Here is a 20707-nt window from a genome sequence, read left to right on the forward strand (position 1 = left end):
TAGATCTGTCAATTGTTTGGTTGAAAGTTATCCATGGGGGGTGAGTTCAGTTCCAGACCTGAAGGGTGGCTAATACCTATAGTCTCAAGCCTGGTCTCTCTCAGCATTCTACATTTTGCTCCCATTCCGTCCAGAACTTCCGAAGGTGGCCCTTTCAGAGTCAGTGGTAGTCACAGCTGGGCATCATCTAGTTCTTCTGGTTTCAAGGTTATGGAGATTGGTGCTATGGTGACCCATTAGTTCTTTAGGCTAATTGTTTCCACATGCCTTCAGTTTTCATCACTTTTCAGACTTTCTGCATGCTCGCACCTCCCTGCTTTCTCATGAGGTCCTTAGCCAGAGAAGGTAAGCAGCTCAAACCTACCAGCTCCTCCGAGGGAGAAAGATGAGGCTCTCTACCCCCATAAAGATTTATGAGTCTCAGAAACCCACAGGGTTGCTGTGAGTCTGAATGACTTGATTGCATTTGAGTTTTTAAAGCCAGATAGCAAGATATATTAGTAATTGCAGTAATGTAGTTAATGGTAGCAATAATAGTAATAAAATTATGTAAATTCAAGCCAAACTCACTGCCTCACTACCAAGTCTGACTCATGGTGAGACCTATAGGACAAGAGGTGGAATTGCCCCTGAGGGTTTCCGAGACTGCAACTCTTGCCGGTAGTAGAAAATCAGGTGTTCCTCCCGAGGAGCAGCTGGTGGTTTCGAACTTCAGACCTTGTGGATTGCAGCCCAACTAGTAACCACTGTTCCAGCAGGGCTCCTAAAATAGCCAGGAACTTTTCAATTACTATCATCTGATTTAATTCTCACTTGCTAGGAACTAGTCCACTTTCAGAGTTCCTGGGGATGCAGATAGTTACTGGGGCCAACTACTAACTGAAAGGTGGAGGGCTTTCACTCAGAGGTGCCAGAGAATAAAGACCTGGTGGGATACTTCCAAAAAACAAAACAAAAAATCAATCGTTGGAAACCCTGTGCTGCACAGCTCTGCGCTGACCCAACTGGGGCTGCCAACTTGTTGGCAGCTGGTTAGTCCTATTTCACAGACGTGGACATTTGTATTACAACAAAGGGCAGTTGGCCTTTTCCTATACCCTTTGTTGATTAGAGTCTTAGAACAGTCCCAGCGGTAGAGGCATCAGAGGCAGCTGTAGAATGAGACATTCTACAGATGAGCCAACCCAGGTCCATGAAGTTTCCATGATGTGGCCCAAGTGTTAGAACTGGGTCTAGAACCGCAGGAAAGTGAGTTGAACACTGAAGGGCCCGGGACACGGCCCTCTTGAGGTTTAATTGCACTGTGCCCTCCAGGGACAGATTCCAGGTGGCCCCAGGACAGGGTCTGCTCTGTGGGAAACCTCCCATCCAGTCAGTTGTTGAAACTTCCCGTTAAGGAAGAGTCCCAGCCGGAGGGTCCAGATAGCTGCCATCTTCCTTAAGGCATTTCTGTGAGCAGCAATCCCACAAACCAAAATGTAACCGTCCCACAAATGATTTCTGGGAAGTTAGCTGCTTACACTTATTAAAAAGAGAAATTCTGAAACTTCTCATTATCAGAGGGTAAGAAAAGGTGCTCCCAGCTTGGCATATTTTGGCATGGATCCAACACTTGATGTTTCATTTCCTCATTGACTCATCGAGGGTGAAACTGGGTTCAGGGATTTAAATATTCGGTGTTGTGGAGGAAGCTGGAGGATGGAGTAGAAGGTGATTTGCTCCATGGTCGCAAATCCATGTCAGTCAAAGTTGATTAAGTAAGGTCGTTGTAGGTTTTTTTCTTAAGATTTCTCCTTTAATAGCTTTTTTTTTAGGTCCAAGTTCGGCTTTTTCCCAGGAATATAAGTTAAGTTTAAAATTAGGAAATAAATTTATACATATAATTCATCATGTTAACTGATTAGGAAAAAAAATGTCCATCTTACAGAAAAAAGCCAATGAAATTCACTATGATAAAAACATTTTGCAGCTAACATTAGACTTCTTTAGTTGGACAAAGATTATTTATTAAGAATATTGAGCAAACAGACACAAAGTGAAATGTTGAAAGCATTTTGTAAAATATCCTAAGAGATTATTTACAAATACTTTTTTTATTCAATATTATATAATGAAGGTGGTACCTGACATCACAAAGCAAAAATGTAATAATAATAATCATAGTAAAATAGCACAAACCCAAAGTGAATAAAATTGGAAAAGAAGAAATAAAGGTCACTTTTTTGTGTGATATGCTTGTTTATGCAAAAGATATAAAAGATAAGTGACCTAATAGGACTGCTTACCAAGTTTCTTAAATTAAAAATGTGGCAAAGCATACATCTATAAACCAGTAACAATTGAATAATTAAATATTGGTATTTAAAAATATATTATTATTACATATTCTATATATCAAGTATTTAGTGATCATGCACTGGTGTGGCAGCATGTAGTGTCTCATCCGTTCATTCTGGACGTACCATTCCTAGTGCTCCGGCTGCCTGTGTCCTGGAGTAGTTTTTGACCATTTGGGCTCAGGTAGATGCTTTTTTGAAAGAACTTATTTTCCATCAGCAATAATCTTCGTTTTGTGTCAATAAACAGATATTATAAATTGTTATAGTATCAAAAATACAAAATACTTGCAACTTTAACGTAAACTTTTCCTAATTAAAAACCCATTGAACTAACAGCAAAGAGATGTGTGTGTTTGCACAAATGTGTCTGGTGTGCTTAAAACCAAACCAAACCCACTGCCACTGAGCTGATTTCCACTTGTAGTGACTCTACCGGCTTTCTGAGACTATGAATATTGGCAGGAGCAGCTAGCTTCATCTTTTCCTCATGGGTTGGCTAGTAGATTTGAACCACTTACCTTGCAGTTAACAGCCCAATGTCTGACTCACAGTGCCATCAGGGTGCTTTCTGGGTATGAGTATCTGGGTAATTATATTTGCACAGATCTACATGTGTACAGCTCTATAGGTATTTGTGCATATGGATATATGTGTGCATGCGTGTGTATTCATATGATATTGACACTTCTTAGAACCAAACACTTTATATCAGATTTGTTTTCTGAGGGTGAAGACGTAGGTCCTTAGCCTCATGGGGCAGCTCAGTCAATTGGCAGGAAGAGTTCATAAACGGTATACTCTACATCCCATTGCAACGCGGGGCACCTGGGGTCTTAGAAGCTTGTGAGGGGCCATGTGAGATACAGCTCTTGGTCATCACCTGTTTGGAGCAGAAGAGAAAGAAGGAAAGCAAACCGCAGAGAGGAGAGTCGTCTTCAGGATTGACAGTCCCAACAAACCATGGACTCACCTTCCCCGAGGGCTGGTGGTGGCGGCCCCTCCCAACCCTTCTGACCAGGGCTGGAAGAGATGGATCCTGATAGAACTCACTTTCTTACAAAGTCCTGGTCTACTGCACAGATGGAGACACGAGGACTCCAGGCAACTGTTGCCCCGAGACACTGTTTAAATCGTCACTGAAATGATCCTGAGGCCCCTCTTTGCTAAGGCTTACAACCCAGGGACACACAAAATAAAGATGATTGCCGATGAACAGTGGGTTCCTTTGAAAAGTCATCTAAACATGAGCCCAAATGGTCAAAAATTACTCGAGGCCAATGGGGGTAGGGCTGCCAGGGTACTGGGAATTGTACATCCAGAATGGAATGGATGAGACATGAGACACCGTGAACATCGGTGCAGGATCACTGAATACTTGGTATAGACATTGTTATATTGGGAGCCTAATTTTCTGGGCAAACATGAACTTTAAACATTAAGATTGGGGGCAGGGGGAGAAAAAACAAGGAGCTGATTCCAGGAGTCCAAGTGGAAAGTGAGAGTTTGAGAATGATGAGGGCAATGAATGTATAAGTGTACTTTACACAATTGATGTATGTGTGGATTGTGATAAGAGTTGTATGAGTCCCAATAACATGATTAAAAAAAGAGAAAAGATACCAGAAACAGGAGGGGGGGATGTGGGAGGGGGAAAAAGAGAAGCTGATCCCAAGGGCTCCATAGAAATCAAATGTCTAGAAAAGAACGATGGAAATTTATGTACAAATATATCTGCTACAATTGATGTATGGATTGTAACGAGTTGTAAGAGTACCCAATAAAATGATCTAAAAAACTCTTTAAAAAATTAAGATTAAAAACAGAAAACAAACACAACTATGGGAAAACAGTAAAGAAAATAAAAATAAACAGGGAGATGCCCATGTGCTTCTTCAGCCTTTTTTCAGAGAGAGGTGAGGGCTGGGTGGTGGGAGAGAGGGATCCCCTCTCCCCATATGTGGGAAGATGGGTGTCAGTTTCTCGACATTAATGGAGCTCTTTCTGTTATCTTTTACAATCTGTGGGAGGAATTTTGGACTTGCTAAATTGAGGACCTCGGAAAGGGCAGATGACCTGTGCACAGGTCATGATGTGGACTGCTGGGCGGTCTCAGATTTCTCTCCAGAGGAGGGCATGGGTTTGACTCGGCTTGCTTGGTGTAAGCCAGCAGCATCGCAGTAAGCTGGCATTGTATCTGGAAGAAATATTGGCAAAGGGGAGAACACAGAGCAATATTGTTTTATTTCCCTCTTAGTTTTAAAACACAGGCCAACTTCTTTCTGGTATTCTCTCAAAACATCTGTTTTTGGCTGTTTTGAAATGAGAAGAATTCCGTGTTAATGGTTCATTGTTTACATTGTGTTTCACAAATACTATCAGTCTCACGATCACTGCAGTATTGGTGCACAAGTTTGGGTTCAGGGGTAAGATGAATCCCCTGAAGTCACACACCAGAGTAGTGACACTTTTCAATGACTGCTCTAATAACAGAGGAGAGAAAAGGCCAGTCACCTGGGAGTTTGGATGCAGAAAAGTCACCAAAATGTTTCTGTCCAAGCATCCTTGAAACTTCACCTTCAATTTAATTGGTTAGAAAACCTGTATTTTCTATTAACGTCAACACCTTGGAAAGGTGCATCATGTTTATAGTATGGCTTTGTGACTTCTTAAACAAATACACTCTTGGGGTTTGTGTAGGGGGTACCAGTTTCTCTGTTAGGCCTTAGGTGGCAAGGCAGGTGGGACACTGCTTGGCTGCCTTCTAGCATCTGTGGGCTCAGATGCTCAAAGAGGCTGGTACACCAGTCCTTGATGAAACCTGGCAGCAGCAGCAGCGAAGGCCTCAGAGCCCCTCTTGCTCAGGCTGAGTTGTGCCTGGCCAGCTCTCTTGCATCTGGCCTGTTCACAGTTACTTGGATGCTGGCCAGGACAGCAGACTTGGATTTTCTGGAAGTCCAAAGCACAGTCAAGCAACTTCACCTTGCAGAAAAGTGGCTAGGGGTTGGTGGTGTTGGTGCTAATGTTGGTAAGAAAGCCATGCCTAACCTCAGGCTCTGGAGTCAGACCAACTACTTCTGACCCCAACTTTATCACATCCAGCTCTCTGACCTTGGTAGGCCAGCACCTCACTTTACACTTTGTTTCCTCCCCAGTAAAATAGGCCTTGATGTGAGAATGACCCGTATGAGTGATCGATGGAAAGACTTCATTTAGCACAGCACCCGGCGCATAGTAAATGCCTGGTAAAAGGCCTCCTGTTTGTTGCATGCAGAGACTGTGAGTTGTGGGTGGGACCAGGGCTGTGGAGTCCTCAAGACTTTTAGCTGCAGCTGCTGCAGAAAATGATGCCCTTCCACTAGGACCACCGGACCGGGGTCAGCAGCAGCCAAAATAGACTCAACTTCTCCGGACTAATACAAATTGCACGATCACTGTGGCTAGTTAAAATAATATCTTTATTCTTAGACCGTACTAGTGAGGTATTTGCTCTGAAATGGTTAAAACAACACCACCACCACCAACCAAACTGCGTGTACGTGTGGTGGATGACTACTGGAGAATGCGCTCAACAGGTGAACAGTGGGTGAGTCTGGGAGAGGGGTAGGTAGGTGGGGATTGTTTGTATTGTGATTGTTCTCGCAATGTTTCCATGTTTGAACTTCCCAAATGAAAATTTAACCTACAATGAAATAACCTTGTTCCTGAGTAGAGCCATCCTGTCCCCCTGGTTCAGGTCCTTGGCGTAGGCTGCAGAGACCTGGGGGACGAGACACCCAGGGAATGAGGTGAAAGCTATGCCTAGTTTGCCTCTTTCCTGGGCCCTTGAAGGCAACTCGGGTGTCCAATCCTTAATCGCGGCAGCCAGCTGGTTATCGGCTCAGTCACTGGAGGAAGGGAAGACTTTCTGGCTGGAGCTTCCCAGGCCCCAGTCTACCTGGTGCATGTTGCGCAGCAGTTGAAAAATGTATATGTTCACGTAGAAGCCAACACTTAAACTGTCCTCATTTTGCAGGTTGGGGAATGGCGAAAGTGGGACTTCAGCCGAAGCCTTTTTGGCTCCAAGTTTCATGCTTTTCTATTATGCTTTTCCTGGCATCTTCTGACAACACTTCCAAACAGACCACTTGTTCTGTTCCGATTCTTCCATCTTGGGTCCCCAAAGGACACCTCCACCTCTCTGATGACCTCCAGCGGGGCCCTTTTGAGCCTCCTTGAATGTCCCTCATGGGCAGATGAGTGATAAGGGGCTGGATGGACCCCCCAGGCAGGTTGCAGGGCAGGTCCCTGGCCTTTTGGGGGAAGTGAGCCTTCTCCAGGTGGAGGGATACCACTCTGTACACTTGGGGTGTCAGCTGGCCACAGCTTAGGGGCTGATGAGCCGCTTAAGCCTGCTTAGCGCCAGAGTGCCCCTTCCACATTCCGTGGAACAGTGCTTCCAGTGTCACAAGTATCCCAGGGTTTCTTAGGGACTTTTCCTGCCAAGACAGAGCTCTCCCCTTTCAAGGCCTGACAGTTTGGGGTTAGCATGCAGTCTGTTCCAGGGGCTGCTGGCTACCCCTGGTGCCCCCTGGACCACACTCGGCAGTGCAGGTGGGGCGGGCACTGTGCTCAGGGGCTGGAGCCGGCAGAGGCCCCATCACGGATCTTGGCTGGCTGCACAGCCTCTTGTATTCGCTCCCTGTGACAAGTGGGAGGGAGAGCATCCCCCCTCGGGAGCAGTGGGGCCAGAGCAATGGCTTGTTTAGGTTCATGCCCGCTGAGACCTTGACAATTGTCCTGTCCCCTCCATGTGAATAGTCCATGTATATGAAGCCATGGGCCACCTCGAGGCGTGGTGAGCACCTTATTGGAGGAGCAATTTAAGCAGAAGCTGAATGTGACTTTAGGTTGAGGATTGAGCAGTCATTCATCCATGGGGCTGCAATTAGGCAGCTACTGTATACCTGTCTCTACATGGGTGCGCCGGGGAGAGCCTCCAGCCATGGCCAGCCTGGGGGAATGTGGAGGGGCCATGGACAGCTTCCTAAGGGGGTGGGGGTGGGGAGGCTCAGGGGTAAGAGGAACTTCAAAGGTGAGAGTGAGGAGCAAAGCAGTACACAGTGTCAGATTACCCAACAAGCGAGGTAAGCAAGTGCTTACTTGTGCTTATTTACGAATCTGTAGTGAACAGTTTCACCACATGAACGATTCTGCTTCCAGCATGGCTGGCATCTGTCTCTCTCCCAACCTCACAACACAAAATCAAAGCCCCTTCTCAGCTTTATAATCCCTGACAGGATGGAGCACCCTTACGGTAAGCGAGGGAAGCACAAGGAAGTTCATGCTTCTCTTAAAATCCAAACAAACTCACCATTGAGTCAGTGCTGTGGGTTCAGGGTCTATAACTGTTTACTGGATTAGAAGACCAGTCTTCCTCCCACCCAAGGTGTAACCGCTACACCACCTTAGTGGGCAGCCTAGGGCAGGAGCAGGGACTGGGAGGACTTCGGGTGGGGTGAAGGCCGTAGTGTAAGTGTGCGTATGTGAGGAGGGTGGGCCTGACGTTCTGGGTCTCGAAGAGGCAGGAGGTGAGTGGGGGAGAGGGGTGGGCTGACTCTGGATAAAGCTTGTGTCTTGCATTAGGAGTATGAGGTAATCTGTGATTGGCTTCAGGGCTGCCCAGCTCCTGTGCCTGAGTGGCGGCGCTGCAGGGGCTTAGGAATATGGATTCTGGAGGCTGAGCGCCCAGCTAGAAATCTTGGCTGTTACAACAACTTGGCTGTCACTTCAACTTATTTGGGTCTCAGTCTCTTCAGCTCTAAAAATGGGGACAATAAGAAGATCTACCTGCTTAGAACAACTGAATGGCAAATAGTACATGGTTTATAAGAATGTATTATAATTGTCAATTCTGTAAAAGAAGCCCCTTCTTAAGGTGATTGTGGCGAATCAGCAGGGGAGCCAGGGTTTCCTCTCTGGGGAATCTCACAGGATCAGGATAGCCAAAGGGAGAAGTGGACTTTCTAGTTGAGACTTGTCTTTAAAAGAAAGCTAAGCAGCAGTGAACCTAACTGAAGAGAGAACAAACCACTCCTGTAGTCCTGTTGAATCTGACTCCTAGCAACTCTACAGGACAGGGTAGAACTGCCCCTGTGGGTTTCTGAGACTGTAAGTCTCGATGGGAGCAAGCCTCATCTCTCTCTTGCAGAGAAGCTGGTTGGTTTGAACCAGTGACTTCTGGTTACCAGCCCAACATATAACCCACAAGGTCACCAAGGCTCCTGTAGGCACTAATAAACCAGAAACCAAACTTGCTGCCCTCCAGTCCGTGTCGACTCATAGCGACCTTATAGGACAGGGTAGAACTGCCCTGTGGGCTTCTGATGCTGTAACTCTTCACGGAGTAGAAAGCCTCATCTTTCTTCCTCAGAGCAGCTGGTGACTTCTTACTGCTAACCCTGTGCTTAGCCACCCAACGCAAAGCCCACTAGGCCACCAGGGCTCCTGCAGGCACTAATGGCTGGTGCTAAATATCAAGGAGATAATTTCTTGTCTTTAGAGCCCCGTGTGTCTGTGTCTACCCAGAGAGAAACTGAATAGCTAGTTGTATGATTGATTTTTTCCCCAAAATGTACTGCTGGGGTTCCTATTGCCTGTCCATCTCCCACCAGAACCCCCAGAGGAGAGGCTTCCCAAGTGTTAATGTTGGCTGTACCTGGAAAGGTATGTCGCTCCTTCACTGAGCGCCGAGAGCCCTTGGACCTGTGTGAGAACATCAGTGAGGCAATGATGGGAGACAGAAACTCCAGCAGTGTTCTCAAAGGCGGCGGCAGGACCGGTGGGTTGGGACTGGGAGTCTGCAGTTATCACCAGCCTCCCAGGTGCGCATTGTGGACTAGGCCAGCGGAAACGTCTCTGAGGTTCAGCTTCCTCACCTGTCCAGTGCTGACAGTGCTGCACTCCTGCCTTGGGAATGAAATGTAATTAGCTGAGTGGCACACACACAGTAGGTGCTCAGGCATGACGAGCACCTTTCATCCACAGGAGGCGTCCATGTGAGAACTGGTTGGCAGCCCCCTACGTGTCAGGGTAAACTGAGCTCCGCGGTGTTTTCTGTGGCTGGGCTTTCCCAGAAGTAGCCCCCCAGGCCTTTCTTGAGAACCACTTAGCAGCCAAGAGCTGCCTGCTCATGGCTGCCCTGGAGGCTAGGTCCTGGAAGCCAGGCTCCGGTTGGCCGCTGGTTCTCAGCAGAGGTCCTTTGCCCACACAGTGCTGTCTGTCCCAGAGGGAGGTGGAGGGTCTCTTTTTTGGGGTGGCCCTTGAATAGGGTGGTTCTGCATCTTGGAACTCGTGACCACATGGAGATTTCCCGGGACGGGAGGGACCAGGGCGACAGGCTGTTCTGAATGACATTGACAGCTGGACAAGCACCTCCAGCCACTGTGGACTCTGAGCAGCTCTGTAGGTCAAAGAAGAACTGTTCTGTGGGGTTGCCAAGGAAGCAGATGGCTCCATCTTTCTCCCCAAGAGGGGCTGATGTATTTGAACTGCCAACCATTTGCCTAGCGGGCCAAGTCTTTACCACTAGGGCTCCTTAAGAGGAGGAGAGCAGGTTGCCATGCAGTGAGCCAGGGAAAAACTTCCCAGGACACAGGGGCAGCGACAAGCAGGCACACAGGTGGCTGGCGTGGCAGTCTTCTCTGTGCTGGCCCTGGGGAACTTGCGGGTGTGGGAAAGGGGGGTGCAGGGCCGGTGTGGGGCCTATTGGTTGGACATTTGACATTAACTTTCTGGAAACTGGCAGTCAGAGAAGGGGAGCGGGTGAATGGAACTGTGAAACAAGGATGGGGAGGCTGAAGGCAGGTGGAGAGACACCATCCTGGGGAGCATGATTTTCCTTCCTGCCACAAATGTGTTTGCAGAGATTTTTCTTTGTTCTTGGAACATTTTGATCTGGGGAACACACACACACACACACACGAATGCTGTGAGGCTAAATGTCTGTAATCACTGTGCCTATTAATGCTATTCTAAATGGGAATTGCAGTCCCTGACATTACACACACACACACACACACACACACACGTCTGTAATCACTGTGCCTATTAATGCTATTCTAAATGGGAATTGCAGTCCCTGAAATTACACACACAAACACACATACACGCACGCTGTGAGGCTAAATGTCTGTAATCACTGTGCCTATTAATGCTATTCTAAATGGGAATAGCAGTCCCTGAAATTACATCCACTTACCTAGGCTTTGAGTCATTACAACCCTCCCCCACGCCCCCAGCTTTGGTGTGTGGGTAGGAGCCGGGGAGAGCTGGGTCGGCCTCTGCTCCGGCTCTTCCCTAGCCTGACTTGCCTGAAAACACGCGCATGTGTTGGGCGTTTGGCGCTGGGAGGTTTCTAAACCTCAGAGGAGATATTAATTATTTTGTGGAGAGGAAAGTAATTGGTTTCCTACTCTGTGAGTAGATACTTAAATGCGCGCTGTGGTACACGCTTTGTGTTTCAGGCGCCTGGTGATTTACGGTGTAACGGCAGTGCTGTGGCCGCTCTCGCTGGGCCTTTCAGGGCTGCTCACGGGGGAAGGGAGCCCTGGCAGATGCCGGTTGCCTCCTGGAGTCAGTGGAAAGGTCTGGCAATTTGTGCTCTTTCTTGAAGGGTTTAGTTGGCTTTTGCTTGGCTCTGGGATGCAGGTCAGCTGGGTGCTGAGGCTGAGAAGCCTTTTGGTTGTAACTGACCCTTGGGTGTTGGAGTAGAACTGGGTTTCGTAGGCTTATCAGCCAGGCCTTTCTTCCAGGGTGCCCTTGGTGGACTTGAACATGTAACCTCTCAGTCAGCAGATGAGTGTACACTTAGGGGCTCCTATCTACCCTTCTACACACACAGGAGCATAGGGTAAAAACAAAACAAAAAACCAGCCCTGGGTTGGGTAGCGGGCCCGAGGGAGGGTGTCTTGCCTGGTCACTCTTCAGACTCTGTCCGGCTGGCCACAGCCTGAGCTTGGAGACTAGCTGAGGCAGGCCCAAGGTCTCCATCATGCCCCCTGCTAGCTGAGTGCGTGGTGAGCAGAGGGCGGGAAAGACCCCTTCCTCTCATTTCTGGCAGGCCAGGAGGTTCCCAGGAGGAGGGGAGCTAGACCATGAGGACTGTGGTGGTAGGAATGGGCTTTGGTAGGGGTTGGGACACTGTGAGGGCTGAGAGGAATGGGCCAGGGTGGGGCTGGGGCTGGGGCTGGTAGGAGGGGGCCCTGGAAGGCAGAAGCATCTTTGGCTCACAAGCAGCATCTCTGGGCAAAGGAATCCCTGGATCCTGACAGCCACAGACTTGCCTGTGCTTGTATGATGTGGGGAAAAGGGCCCACCAACCTGGGCCTGGTAGCCCAGGTAGGGAACCTGGTGGAGCGTGAAGCTGTCGTCCACTGGGCAGAGGGCTCTTCTCTGGGTCAGCTTTGCAGTTAGGCTAAGCATGCTGTGCATGGCTCAGGACACTTTGTCCTTGTTGAAGACCTTACCTTCATGACTGCTTGTGCGGGTTGAAGACATTTCCCTGACTCTCCTGCCTCAGAATGGAGTCCTGGCTACCAGCTTCCGGAGCACCAGCCGTTGGAAGCCCTAGGGAGTATAGTGCACTGAGACACATGGGTCGCTGTCAGTCAGGTGGCTAGCCAGCAGCCCTGAAGATTTGAGACCTGTGTGGAGCCCAGTGGGGTTTCAGATGTTTCCCTCCAGGGTCATAGGGGCTTCAGCCTGAGTTCCCCACCCCGTGGAGAAATCTTGTCCACCAGGTGTGTTGGATCAGGGGTGGTAGGGGAGTATTGAGGGGGTAACCTGAGAGGACAAACGCTTCAGATCCAGGCTTTGTGCTTAGAACTCAGGTATGTTATTAGCCTCTGGAGACCACAGGTCATGTGCAGAGACCGAGTGAGAGAGGACATGCAAAGTCCTTAGTTCCCTGAACATAGCACCGCTCAGTGCATTTTACTGATCGCTCCCGGTGGTGTTAGCTCTTTTGTCATTCCTTATAATGGCTGCCCTGGCCCAAGCCACTCTGGGTAGCTCTGTGCCTTATATCCTGCAAAGACCTCTGGGAAACACTGAGGGGACCTGTAAATACCATCCAGCCAGTGTCAGTGACCAACTGGAGAGTGAGGTGGGGAAGCTTTCTAGTAGAGGACATGGGACGGGTTCCAAGATCTCAGAATTGTCCATCTTGATGTGCTGCTTCATACCACTTGCCTTGGACCTGGCCAGCATTTCTGTGTTAGTGTTGTGTTCCTGGCTCCGTGTCAGCTCTACCCTGGGGGATATCAGGGAGCTGATGAAGCAAGCTGTCCGCACAGCAGCCAGGTCACAGGGTGGTCAGGTGTGTGTGATGAAGTATCAGGATTCCTGGTGCACGTGCAGCAGGGAGCCCTCCAAGGGAACCGGCGAGGGTGCTGGATGGGTGAGGAGAACTTGGGGGCCTTGTGAGCTGGGGTTGAGTTTGTGCCTTCAAGGGGGCCAGCATCCTCACGCAGGGTCCTGTCCTGTAGCACACTCTTGCTGAGCCCTTGCTGAGTGGCAGCTATGGATGGGCCACCGGACTCCACAGGGTAAGCCCAGCAGAGAGCATAGCGCTGAGAAACGTAGTGGACCAGGGCACCAGCCTCGAGGGAACCACAGAGGTTTGAATCCCAGACCTGCCCCTGTGTGATCTGGCCTCTCAGTTTCCTCATCTGCAATTGGTACTGACTTCGAGGGTTCAGGGGTGAATATGCGCATAATGAAGTGTGCTGATGTAAGGTGTTGGTTTGAGCTCTGTCTTGATAAACCAGCAGGGATTTGCTGGGCAATGAAGGGGCTCAGGGTGTTGTTGTAGGGAGAGGAACCAGCCAGGGCCCATCAGGACAAGCAGCTGGGTGAGAAGGTGAGAGAGGGTGGGGGGTGGTCAAGGACATGGGAGAGGAGGCTGCGGAATGGGCAGGGCCGTAAGGAGTAGGTTGGAATCTGCCTAGGAGGTGTTTGGCTTCCCATGGAGGGAAGGCAGGTAACCCACACTGCACCTGGCAGCACACCTGCCTTAAAATAAAAGGGTGGAGATCAAGAGTGGGTGGTGTGAGTATCAGGCTCTAACTCGGGGTGGCCTCATTAGAATCTGACTCCCCACAAGTGCTGCCCGCCTGGCCCCTCCACACTGCCCTCAGCGCAGGGATGGAAGTCTCTCTTCTGGCGGCCTGGCCAAGAAGCCTCCCCACCTGGGTGCCGTCTGGGAAAGCTGTGGGGCTCTGAGGGCCGCTGGCCTTTCCTCATAGAGGAAGGAGATGGATTCAACTCAGCGCCCACGGATTTCTTCTCAGCTCCAGCTGAAGGTGACTTTGAGGGAAGCGTCCTTTTTATAGACTCTTTTGTTCCCCACAATTTACAGTCATTCCTCAGACTTACTGATCGGGCTGGTAGGAACACCCTAACACCCCCTGCTCTGCCATCCCACCCCAACTCCCTTAAACCTCACCCAGAGATGGCAGAAGAGGGAGAGGGAAGAAAAGAAAGCGTTTGTGTTTTCCTGAGGTCGGCTGGCTTCTTTCCCTTTGGCCTGCCCTGCTTTCCAAGGTCCCCGGGACTTCTTCCCTGGCTGGCACTTTACAAGCAGGGTCTGACGAAGATCCTGGTGCTGGACTTTTTAACTGAGGCTGTGGGTACACCAGGCATTGCACGAGAATGACGTTTGCAGACACGTGAAGTGGAACTGTCTAATGCCATTGCACTTGGCCACCTGTTTCTGCTGTGCACTTCGGTGTTGCGAGGGTTCCCAGGGATGAGAGTGAACAGTGTCCTGGATTGTCTCTGTAAGCACCTCGATGTCATGCACTCAACCACTATGCTCCAGGCTCTCTGTTGCCCACTGGGTCCTCACCCTGGCCCGTGAGCCCAGTGCCACCTTCAGGGGCTTCCAGAAGAGCAGGGAGAGTGGCAGTCTGTGCCGTGCCCCCAGGAGCTGCTTGTTTCTGCTGAGCTGGGGTGTGAGGACATGCTTAAAATCAGCAGGAACTTCGCTGACACTACCAGAGGGGACCCCGTCCTGGGCCTGGCATGTGGCAGGAGAGAACAGTGCAGTAGCTATCTGCTGCCTCTGTTCTTCTGGCCCCAGCTGAGGGTCTCCCCTGGGAAGCAGGGGAGGGTGGACACAGTCGGCAGGGGTGAGGTGACAGCACGGTAGAGGCTTTGTTAGGTTTGGATGAAACCACGTTGAGGCTGGAGGGGATTTTGCAGCAACGGAGGCACCTTTCTGTACAAGTACTTTCCATACACGATTCCCTTTTATCTTCACAGTAACCCTGAGAGGTGTCATGACCCTCATTTTATAGGTGAAGAAACAGAGGCTCTTGGTCCAAAGTCACACAGGACATGGATGTGTCCTGATTCTAAACCTGTCGGCCAGCTTTTACGTGACCCATACCCGGGTTTTTACGCAAACAACACGCGTTTTCTATGTTAATTTGCCAACAACCTCTTCTTCCCAGAAGGTATTTTTTATAAATACTCCTGTTATTTTTTTTTAAACAGCAACATATACCAACCTGGGTGGTAGGAGTGGTTGGCAGATGTAAAAAGTGGGTGTTGTATGCGCAAAACTAGAGTGATACAGTGCACCAATCCCTTAAGCCTTGCAAGAGCCTTTTGGGATGTCTATTATGATTCTCATTGACACAGTGGATCACGAAGCCAGACTCAAGTGCTGTACAAACTTGGAGGCAGCAGGGACAAAGCTAGAAGATAGATCACTGCCTGCCCTCCTTTATGAATGAGGCCCTTCTCCCTGTTGAGCAGCCAGGAGCCCTTTCCTGTGGGCAGCCAAGCCCTGAGTGGTTAGGTGGGGCCGGGGACAGGGACGTCTGAGGGCATCCAGTCACATGGCCTCCTGTCTGGAGCTCCCCAGTGAGGCAGTCCACATTTTCACGGAGTCCAGCCTGGGCCTCAGTGGACCAAGCTGGTTTGTCCTGTGATCTGTCAGGAGTAGCAGCTGACAATGGCCAGCACTACCTGGCAGCAACATTTCTAGGGAGCTTTTCGGATCCTGGCCCATGACCGTTAAAGCATCCAGATTCACACTGTTCTCATGCCCTCCACCACTGTGCGCACCATGCTCTGCCCCTGCCTGGGCCTGGCTGTCCCTCTAGCTGGGTCCTGCACCTACCTTCTTCTTTCAGTACAGCAGCCACAGGGTGGTGTACATTGCTGTGGGGTCATACCACTTCTTGCCCAAGATTGTCCTTTTTAAAAAAAAATTGTTTTATTAGGGGCTCATACAACTTTTATCACAATGCATACATACATCAATTGTATAAAGCACATTTGTACATTCATTGCCCTCATCATTCTCAAAACATTTGCTCTCCACTTGAACCCTTGGCATCAGGTCCTCATTTTTTCACCTCCCACCATGCTCCCTCCTCCCTCATGAACCCTTGATAATTTATAAATTATTATTTTGTCATATCTTGCCCTGCCCGACATCTCCCTTCACCCACTTTCCTATTGTCTGTCCCCTAGGGAGGAGGTCACATGCAGATCCTTGTAATCCGTTCCCCCTTTTCAGCCCACCCTCCCTCTACCCTCCCAGTATCGCCACTCACACCACTGGTCCTGAATGGATCATCTGCCCCGCCCTGGATTCCCTGTGTTTCCAGTTCCTATCTGTACCAGTGTACATCCTCAGGTCTAGCAAGATTTGTAAGGTAGAATTGGGATCATGATAGTGGAGGAGGAGGCAGCATTTAGGAACTAGAGGAAAGTTGTATGTTTCATTGTTGCTAGATCGCACCCTGACTGACTCATCTCCTCCCGAGACCCTTCTGTAAGGGGATGTCCAGTGGCCTACAAATGGGCTTTGGGTCTCCACTCCACACTCCCCCACTCATTCACTATGGTAAGATTTTTTTGTTCTGATGATGCCTGTTTCCTGATCCCTTCGACACCTCATGATCGCACTGGCCGGTGTGCTTCTTCCATGTGGGCTTTATTGCTTCTGAGCTAGATGTCTGCTTGTTTACCTTCAAGTCTTTAAGACCCCAGACGCTATATCTTTTGATAGCCGGGCACCATCACCTTTCTTCGCCACATTTGCTTATGCACCCATTTGTCTTCAGTGATCACATCAGGGAGGTGAGCACACCATTGTATGATTTTTTTGTTCTGTGATGCCTGATAACTGATCCCTTTGGCACCTTGTGATCACACAGGCTGGTGTGCTTCTTCCATGTGGGCTTTTTGCTTCTGAGCTAGATGGCAGCTTGTTTACAAGATTGCCTTTTTAAGAGCTGCTATCTCATATGCACTGGAATTCAAGTGGCCTATGAGACCCTACAAATCCCGATCCTACTTCTACTCTACCCATTGCCTCGCTAGCCCTCTGGCCCCATGCTTTCCTTGCTGGTTATGTCAGACAGGGTTCTCTAGAGAGACAAAACCAGATTGCTAATAATTATATACATATATATTCATAAAGATAGATAGATATATAACAATAAATGAACAGTTAAATTATAAAGCAGTACAAATGGATCAGTGCAACTCATTCCTGTGAGAGAGTTGTGAGACACTGGCAGTCCTTCAAGTCTTGAGGGCCGCCAGGTAGTCCTCTGTAGAGAGATTCAGGCTATCCCAGCACAGGCAGCAAACAGCAAAGCAGGTCACCAACAGTCAGCCAGGTCACCAACTGTCAATCCCCAGCTCAAGAGATGTAAGTTCCAATTGTGTGGCGAAGGAGGTCTTAAAGGGACCTCAAATTATAGCAACACAGCCCACAAGTTAGGTGTCCCGCAGGCACAGAACAAGCAAGGCAGCCGCACAATGGTTCGATGATCAAAGAGTGAGAGACAAGAAAGGCGAGGCTCGCTGAGCCATTTATCTCTCCGCCCTTCAATTAATCCCACATGTGTTTATCGGCTAGGCTGGCACAATAAACTATTTCAGTAGTCTGCATCAGCCGTGCTCCTCAAACATGTGAGGCACAACCAGCCTCAGGACCTTTGCACCGGCTCCTCTGTAAGGCATGCGTCTCCTCGCCTGCTGCTCCTTGCTCTCATCAGGTCTTGCTCAGGTGTCCTACCTGAGCAAGCTTTACTTTGTTTACCTGTTACTGTGAGTCAGAATCAGCTCAATGGCAGTGAATTTGCATGACTAGACTTTAATCTTAATGAAAATAGAAACTGTTTTGTTCAAAGCTGTGTTCCAGTGTCTAGAACAAAGCTTAGAGCAAGTATGTGCTCAGAAAATAGCTGTTGACTGAAGTTATTCAATGGTTAGGTAACATCTCCTTGAGACTCTCCATGGGGAGCCAGTTAGCCACTGGGAGGTGCTTACCAGCATTATGTGGGATCTGATGCCCCGGAGTTCCGAAGGCAGAAGGGTGGGCCGTGGGACGCTGAGCTCAGTCCAGGGATAACATGGTAGCCCTGTTTATCCATATTGGCTTCCAGCCTCCTCTTCTGGGGACTTTGCTTGAAACATACATTTTCCTTCATATCTGTCAAAAATGACCACAGTAGAATAGGTTGGCTTGCCAGCTAACCCCCTAAGACCACTAGGATGCTCACTGAGTTCTCAGAGTCAATACAGGGACTTTCAGGGGCCAAAGAAGGTGCCATTCTGGTCTTGAGGCTCTGCTGAGCCAGGAGTGGGAGCTGAGCCATGCCTAGGCCCACAGTGTGATCCAAGGCTTCTAGGTGTAATAGAGCAGAAGACAAGCCATTGAAGGGGTACTTACTATGTTTTACATACTCAACTGTGTTACAACTGTGAGGTTCAGGATCTCATATCCTCATGTCTCAGGATTGGGAAGTTAAGGCTCAGAGGAACAAAATAAGTTGACCCTTTAAATGATGGAATGAGGGGCTTACTGACTTCAGAGCCTTAGGAATCATTGGATAAGGAGCTCTGTTGGCATAGTGGGCTATGAGTTGGGCTGCTAACTTCAGGGTCAACAGTTTGAAACCACCACCGACTCCTTGGGGGAAAGATGCGGCTTTATCTCTTGTAAAGATTTACAAGAAGCCTTGGAAAGCCATGGTGGCAGTACTACCCTGTCTTGCTGGGTCGCTGTGAGTCGAAGTCATCTTGATGGCGGTGCGATTGGATTGGGTTTCCGAGGAAGAGCTCACAACCAGGCTCCGGAGTCTGACTGGAGTGACCAGTGTCGCCGATAAGAGCAATAGCCTGTTGACGATAGACAGGTGTGTCTTCTATGTTATTATCTGAGAACAGAGAGGAGGTGTTTTTAATGAAGCCCCAGAGAGTTGAGTCTGGAGAAACTCTGGCATCACCTCTTCCCATGGGGTGTGGTGTGGGGGGGGGCTTGTCAAATCCAGGGCGTCAGGGACCATCCCAACTGATGCCCATCAGAGCCAAGCCTGACTCTCACAGCACCCCAGGGTGATGACCCACCCCAGTCTCGGAGGTTTTGTGCCTGGAGAAGGCAGCTGGCCATGAGCAGAGGAGCAGCCCAGGAAGGAATCAGAGACTCTGGAATGTGTCCCCTGACTGGAGGACAGTGCTGGCAGGGTGTGGCACTATCGGTCTTTATGAAACAAGTGATGGAACTTCTGAGAGAGGGCAAAGAGGTGCCTATCAGAGATGGCAGCGATAGGGTGGCACAGGACCCTCTATTGCCCATGGGGTCATTGAGAGTCGGGATTGAGTTGAAGGCACCCAACAACAACAAGAAGAACCGTCTGCCAGCTGGCACCCTTCCAAGACAAAGATGTCTCCAAGGAATCCACCGTTCGGTGTGGGGAGGGAGGGAGAGCAACCAAGCTTATCCATCACTCAGTGTGGTCGGTCAGTGGGATGAGAAAGCTGGGCGGGCTGCAGGGTGGAGGCGTACAGGTACAAAGCTATGGGTTGGCGGAGTCAGACTCAAGTCTCATCCCAACCGTTTAAAACCCCACTGCTGTCCGGTGGATTCCAGCCTATTACCGTGACCTAGAGGATAGGGTTGGAGCGCCCATGGGGTCTCCGAATCTGTGAATCCTTATGGAAGCAGATTGTCTCGTCTTTCTCCTGCAGAGTGGCTGGTGGGTTCAAACCACTGACACTTTGATTAGCAGCCCGGTGCTTAATCCATGGTACTACCAGGGCTCCAAACCCTTACTAGCTTCCATCTTGGGCAAGTTGTTGGTCTGGGTAGGCGTTTGCATACTTCATGTCTCCTTTATTCGCTGATCAGCCTGTTGAGGTAAACCTTCTTTCAATGTTGTAGCTGAGGAAATTAAAACTCAGAGAGAGTGCATAATTTGCCTGGGGTCACCTAGTAAGTACTTGGCCCTAAAGTTCCTGCCCTCCCGGCCCACCTAGCTGGGTAAGATTTTGTCCATGCCTCAGCACCCCCAGGGCCCTGTGGGCAGTGCAGCTCAGGGCAGAGTTAATGGACCAGGGGCTCTATAGGAGTCCACAGGGTGGTGCGGCTGCCCAGCATGATAACATCGTTTTAGGCAGCTTCATTGAAATATAGTGCTCATAGCAAGGCAGGTGATGGGGTGCTCACAGCTGGAGTTCTGGGACCTGCTCTGCAATCACATTTTCAAGAGGGAGGTGGCCAACCTGCATGCAGCCTCTCAAAAAGGCTGAGGAACGCCTGAAAGAACTTGGTGTGTCTTATGTGGACAAGAGGAGGCCACAGATGCAGGAGAGCTGGTGGCATTGTCTCATAACTCGTCACCAGTCAATTCTGGTGACTCTATAGGGCAGGGTAGAACTGTTTTGAGACCGTAACTGTTCACGGGAATAGAAAACCTCCACTTTCTCCCAAAGAGCAGCCAGTGTTCTCAAACTGCTGACCTCCAGGTTAGCAGCTCAGTGCCTAGCCAGTCCACCATCGGGGCTTCTGGATGGTCGTAAGAGAGTCTTTTTCACTGAGAGTGCTACAGTGAGACAGCTTTTTGCCTCAGGTTTTCAACAGAGTCCTTTGACATATATCTGGACGCAGTGCATTTGCTGTCATTAGAAGTAATCAGGAACGGGATGGGACAATGGAGAGTTTGCAGTAAATGTCCTCACTCTCTCTCCCAGAATCCCTTGACTTTCAGCGGTGACTTTGCTGTTCTGGTGTGGCTTCCATTGGCTCCTGGGGAGAGAACTTCTCTTCAGCAGGCTCCAGAGTCATGTGGTGGGAGAACACAGGTTGAGCACCTGATGTACAGCTCTGTGTCCTTGGGCAAGGCCTTTGTCCTCTTTGTAAGTAGGGCTCTTGCCCTCCCTTTCTCTGCAGAGATGCTGGGAGGGAGGGAGGGAGTTGTGGAGTGAGTGAGTGAGCTGTGGAGGGAGTTGTGGAGGGAGGGAGTGAGTTGTGGAGGGAGGGAGTGAGTTGTGGAGCGAGCAAGCAGCTGTGGAGCGGGAAAGTG

This window comes from Tenrec ecaudatus, chromosome 4 (genome assembly GCF_050624435.1).
Source record: "Tenrec ecaudatus isolate mTenEca1 chromosome 4, mTenEca1.hap1, whole genome shotgun sequence".
Taxonomy (NCBI): Eukaryota; Metazoa; Chordata; class Mammalia; order Afrosoricida; family Tenrecidae; genus Tenrec; species Tenrec ecaudatus.